We start from the raw sequence: 6,769 nt of genomic DNA, 5'->3' as shown, positions 1-6,769 counted from the left end.
AATTTACTGCTCCCACCACAGGGCTATTTATTTTTATTGTTATAAACATGATACTATAATCCCCACTTTCTAGATGAGAGTATTGAACACTGGTTGCATGTGAGTGACTACGTGGAGCTGCTTATTTTAAGTCTGGCTTAATCATTCCATTTTTCTCCATTACTTCCTGAATTGCCCCAGCTGCTGGCCTCTTGTCTCCTACTTGCCCCCAAGAAGCCTTGACCACTCTATACCTTGGAGGTAGTTGCCTTTGGAGGAGGTCTGACACAATGGCAAGGGCATAGGGTCTGGGGGTCAAACAGTTCCATGTTTGGATCTTGGCTCCACCACTTACTGACCCTATAACCATGCGCAAGTTTACTCACTGTATCTGAACTCTAGTTTCCTCTTTTGTAAAACCTATGAGGGAGAATAATACTTACCTTGTAAGATTTTTGTGAGGATTAAATGAAGTCAATGCATGTGAGCAATAGTAATAATAATATAAACAGTGAACATGAATTGAGCATTTACTATCTTATTTAATATTCTTATCACTGCATTCCAAATGAGAAAACCAAGGCATAGGAAGGTAAATGACTTGCCAAGGTCGCATATCTCATGAGTGGCAGAGCACCATTCAACCTAAATGTGCTGGTTAAGAACTCTTAATCATAGTGTAAGTGTCTAGATAACAGAATTATTTTCTACCTTGTTTCCATTTCTCTGAAAAGCTCAGCATCCAGCATTCAGGACAGAACCAAAGCAGTGGATCTAGGGTAGAATAAGGCCATGTCTGGTGGACAGATCATAGTGGGCTGGAGGCTGTGCCAGAGAGGTAATGATGGTCAGAGCACTTATGGGTATCTGGGACCAGGAAGACAAGTGGGGCCTGACTGCCAATAAAGGAAGGCCTAGCAAGACAAGTGGGCTCAGGAACTAGAGACCCACAGGGCCAGAGAAAGCACCCTAGGAGACACCTTAGTGACCTAGAAGGCTCTTTATCTCAAGCCGAGACCTTTGCTGTGGTTTCTGTTAAGAGTAGTTGACCAGGACCCTGCAGAAGAAGGGGTTAGGACTAGGTGGAACTGCAGCTTCTGGCAGGCAGCTATATCTTAACATTGACTGGGGCTTGATAGTTGATAATCTTGCCTCATTCACTCAGTCTTTATAACCCAATGTAGAAGAGTCTTACTTTCTAAGCAGTAGGTTCTTTCCTCTCAGCACTGCCCATCCTTCCTTATTTCAGGAGACCCATGTAGATGGGAGAACACTTTGATCAGCTGCTTGGGGTGGGAGGTAAAGATGAGTTCCTATGTATTAAGCTTGAAGAACAATATGTAGATAGGTCTGCTGTATTGCCTAACCATCAGGCTCATATTAAGTTGAGTGGGTTGACACTCTCAGATTAAGAACTGAAAGCTTTGGAAAAATGGAGCATGCTTTTTAGAGGCTGAGAAAATGGAAGAGGGTGAGAAGGAGCAAAAATGAACTAACTAGCAGGGGAGACGATTTTGAGGGAAAAGAAGAAAAATATTTAAAGGTCCTTTTATGAAATCCCATCATATTATATGCATGTAAATGTTCCTTTCTGCCTCCCCACCAATTAATGTGTTATGGAGTTTAACCTCTTTTGGGAATGCATTGAAATGTGAGTCCCAGGTCAAGCTGGGCATATGATCAGCAAAACTTGCCCACCAGGATCTTGCCACATCTGGAACATGTTTTTGGAGCACCTACTGTGTGCCAGATATGGTCTTGGTCAGGCACTGGTCTTGGCTCCTAAAAAGTGTACAGTCTTTTGGCAGAGAATGTATGGAAACAGTTTCAGTGGGAGATTTTCATCTGGGAGACTGAACATCAGAGTTGTTCTAAAAGGATATTAAATGTGATCATTCCCTTACAGACAGACATGTAGACCAATGGAATAAAGAGCCCCAAAATAAACCCTCATATATACGGTCAAATGATTTTCAGCCAGAGTGCCAATACTATCCAAGGGGGAAAGGACAGTTTTTTTCAACAAAGAATTTTGAGAAAACTGGATATTGACATGCAAATGAATGAAAATAGACCTTTATTTTATACATAAAAAAGATACCTCAAAATGAATTTAAGACCTAAATATAAGAGCTAAAGCTATAAAACTCTTAGAAGAAAACATAGGGGAAAATTTTCATGACATTGAATTTAGCAGTGATTTCTTGAATATGACATCAAAAACACAGGCAACAGCAAAAAATAGATAAATTTGACTACATCATAATTTAAAACTTGTGAAACAAAGAGAGTGAAAAGGCAATGAACAAAATGGAAAAATATTTTGCAGATCATCTATCTGATAGGGAGTTGATATCTAGAATACACAAATAACTCTTATAACTGAAAAACAGCATTAAAAAAACAACTTAATTAAAAAGTGGACATAGGACATTTCTCCAAAGAAGAAAAACAAATGACTAGTAAGTTCATGAACAGATGCTCAACACCAAAAAATCACTAGAGAAATGCAAATCAAAATCATGATAAGGTACCACTTCACATCCATTAAGACGGCTACTATAAAAACAGAAAATAATAAGTGTTGCTGAGAATGTGGAGAAATTTGAACCCGTGTACACTGTTAGTGGAAATGTAGAATGGTACAGCCACTGTGGAAAACAGTATGGCAGTTTCTTGAAGGAGTAAAAATAGAATTACCATATGATCCAGCAATTCTACTTTTGGATATATTTACACAAAGATTGAAAACAGGGAGTGAACAAATATTTATAAAACAATGTTCATAGCAGCATTCATCACAATAGCCAGAATATGAAAACAACTCGAGTGTTCATTGATGGAGGAATGGATAAACAAATTGTGGTCTATACAAACAATGGAATATTATTTAGGCTTAACAAGTGAATGAAATTCTGACACATGCTACCACATGGATGAACCTTGAGGACATTATTCTAAGTGAAATTTTCTAGTCACAAAAGGGCAAATGCTCCATGACTCCACATACATGAGAGACCTAGAGAAGTAAAAATTAGAGAAAATAAAGTAAGATGGAGTTTTCCAGGAGCTGGGGAAATAGGTACAGGGTTTCAGTTTGGGTTGATGAAAATATTCCTGAGATAGATGGTGGTGATTGTATAGAAATGTGAATATACTCGGAGAAGGCAAGTACTCTTGCCTGGAAAATCCCATGGATAGAGAAGCCTGGTAGGCTGCAGTCCATGGGATCTCGAAGAGTTGGACACGACTGAGCGACTTCACTTTCACTTTTCACTTTCATGCACTGGAGAAGGAAATGGCAACCCACTCCAGTGTTCTTGCCTGGAGAATCCCAGGGACGGGGGAGCCCGGTGGGCTGCTGTCTATGGGGTTGCACAGGGTCGGACACGACTGAAATGACTTAGCGGCAGCAGCAGCAGTGAATATACTTAATGTCACTGAACAGCATACTGGGAAATGTATGGTTATGATGATAAACCTTAAGTGTATTTTACTGCAGTTAAATTTTTTTTTAATAAAAAAGTTATCACTCACTGAAAAATCACACCATTGTAAAGACTGAAAACACTGTACTATGAAGAGATGGTGTGATCCAGTGAACTGTGAATGAATGACTGATGATGGCTGCCCAGAGGTAAATTGTTGGAGACAATGGCCATGCCAATGCAATGGACTTGCTACTACTGAAACTGTGATTGTTTTCAAACATTTATCTATTGTGGCAGGCAAAAGCGACTTTAGGTTGATCATTGTCAAACTGAACAGATTTTTGCATTGAGATATGCAAACCCCAGAGCTATTGTGAGTAGAATGGAGCAGGTCAGAGTGAGCAGGTCTGAATCCTTCTATGCAAATGATCTTTCACTGTGATTACAATATGAGAAGTGCCATGAAAGAGATAGGTGTATAGTACCTATTTGTTCACTCAGTTTTGAGACAGTTTCTATGGACTTCATGTATTCTAGGAGATAGGACAGAGGTGTACGTTCCTAATTCTTCTCTCCATCCTCTGACATCCTGTGCTTTCTTCTTCAGGCATCATGCTTTGGCGGTAGGGATCATTTTGCTTTGTTAGCAAAACTGATGTGGTGGAAATTGACCCTGGAAAACGGTACCTTTTATTCAATGGGGAAACCAGCTGTCCTAAGTTTTTGGAGGCTTGTGTAGAGATTTATGGGATCGCTCTCAGCAGCAACACCTCTGAGGGAGTGAGTCCAGCAGAATCAGTCCTTGGGAAGCTCTGGAGCTGGAATGGTCCTTCAGAGCTGTCCCAAGTCTGATGGGACCTCCGGTGCCACGTGCACTAATGCAAGTCCCTGAGGGGAGGGCATAACCTGGAATGAGTGGTCTGCTTGGGTGAGATCAAGACCCGAAGCGAGCCACCACTCCTCAACAGCCACTCACTCCAATCAATCCAATCAGTCCTGCTGGGGATCGGGTGGCACAGCAGACTCACAGGCACGGTATGGATACTCTGCTTTGGTCCTCAGGAATTCCTGGTGCAAGATTTAGGCCATTTCCTGGAAAGGTAGTACAAAATACCAGGAGTCGAAAAAAACAGGAGTTGAATTTTTTGTTAACTTAAAAAAAATCTCTTGCTCAACCAATAAACAGCAAAAACAGAAATAAAAATTTAAAGCCCTGTCTTCCTTATGAATTACTTGTTTTCACTTGCTCTGCTGTTATCTGGTCAGATTATCCTTATGCACATACCAGTTTTATATAATTAAGATTACAGATATTATATATATATGTATGTGTATGTGATGTTTGTATTATATGTGTATAAGCAAGACAGTTTTTCCTAGTCACAGTGGTTATTTTTTTAATGAGTTACATTTCATACAGAGAAATGTAAAGATATTAATTATACAGTTTAATTAGTTTTGATAAATGTATATACCTGAGTAACTATCACATAGCTGAGAAAACATTTCCATCACTCTGAGAAGTTCCTGGTGACCCACCTGATTAGTTCCTACCTCCATGTGCCAAGTTGCTTCAGTCGCGTCTGATTCTTTGCAACTCTATGCACCACGATCCTATGGACGATAGCCCTCCAGGCTCCTCTGTCCATGGGATTTTCCAGGCAAGAATATTGGAATGGGTTGCCATGCCCTCCTGCAGGGGATCTTCCCAACACAGGGATCAAACCTTCATCTTTTACTTCTCCTGCACTGAGCCAGGTTATTTACCACTAGTGCCACCTGGGAAGCCCTCCTACTCCATCAGTTCAGTTCAGTTCAGTTCAGTTCAGTTCAGTTCAGTCGCTCAGTCGTGTCCAACTCTTTGCAACCCCATGAATCGCAGCACCCAGGCCTCCCTGTTCATCACCAACTCCCGGAGTTCACTCAGACTCATGTCCATCGAGTCCGTGATGCCATCCAGCCATCTCATCCTCTGTCGTCCCCTTCTCCTCCTGCCCCCAATCCCTCCCAGCATCAGAGTCTTTTCCAATGAGTCAACTCTTCGCATGAGGTGGCCAAAGTACTGGAGTTTCAGCTTTAGCACCATTTCGTCCAAAGAAATCCCAGGGCTGATCTCCTTCAGAGTGGACTGGTTGGATCTCCTTGCAGTCCAAGGGACTCTCAAGAGTCTTCTCCAATACCACAGTTCGAAAGCATCAATTCTTCAGCGCTCAGCTTTCCTCACAGTCCAACTCTCACATCCATACATGACCACAGGAAAAACCATAGCCTTGACTAGACGGACCTTAGTCGGCAAAGTAATGACTCTGCTTTTGAATATACTATCTAGGTTGGTCATAACTTTTCTTCCAAGGAGTAAGCGTCTTTTAATTTCATGGCTGCAATCACCATCTGCAGTGATTTTGGAGCCCCCCAAAATAAAGTCTGACACTGTTTCTACTGTTTCTCCATCTATTTGCCATGATCAGATCATGCCATGATCTTTGTTTTCTGAATGTTGAGCTTTAAGCCACCTTTTTCACTCTCCTCTTTTACTTTCATCAAGAGGCTTTTTAGCTCCTCTTCACTTTCTGCCATAAGGGCGGTGTCATCTGCATAACTGAGGTTATTGATATTTCTCCTGGCAATCTTGATTCCAGCTTGTGTTTCTTCCAGTCCAGCGTTTCTCATGATGTACTCTGCATAGAAGTTAAATAAGCAGGGTGAAAACATACAGCCTTGACTTACTCCTTTTCCTACTTGGAACAAGTCTGTTGTTCCATGTCCAGTTCTAACTGTTGCTTCCTGACCTGCATACAGATTTCTCAAGAAGCAGGTCAGGTGGTCTGGGATTCCCATCTCTTTCAGAATTTTCCACAGTTTATTGTGATCCACACAGTCAAAGGCTTTGGCATAGTCAATAAAGCAGAAATAGATGTTTTTCTGGAACTCTCTTGCTTTTTCCATGATCCAGCGGATGTTGGTAATTTGATCTCTGGTTCCTCTGCCTTTTCTAAAACCAGCTTGAATATCAGGGAGTTCACGGTTCACGTATTGCTGAAGCCTGGCTTGGAGAACTAGGCGCGGGCGGCTGCGACCCGGCGCACTAGGCGCGGCTGAGAGGAGTTACCCCACGTCCGAGGTCAGGGACAGTGGCCGAGAGTGCCAGGCTGCGATAGCGCAGGAACGGCCGAGAGGAGCTGCCCAAGTCCGAGGTCAGGGGCGGCGGCCGAGAGGAGTTACTCCATGTCGGAGGCCAGGGGCGGCAGCCGAGAGGAGCTACCCCGCACCCGAGGTCAGTGGTGGCCGGGAGGAGACACCCCGCGTCCTAGGTCAGGGGCGACCGGGATAGGCCACCTTGCGCCCGAGGCCAGGGGCGG

Source organism: Oryx dammah, unplaced genomic scaffold, assembly GCF_014754425.2.
Source record: "Oryx dammah isolate SB20612 unplaced genomic scaffold, SCBI_Odam_1.1 HiC_scaffold_9, whole genome shotgun sequence".
Classification (NCBI taxonomy): Eukaryota; Metazoa; Chordata; class Mammalia; order Artiodactyla; family Bovidae; genus Oryx; species Oryx dammah.
Note: the sequence above shows the minus strand (reverse complement) of the source record.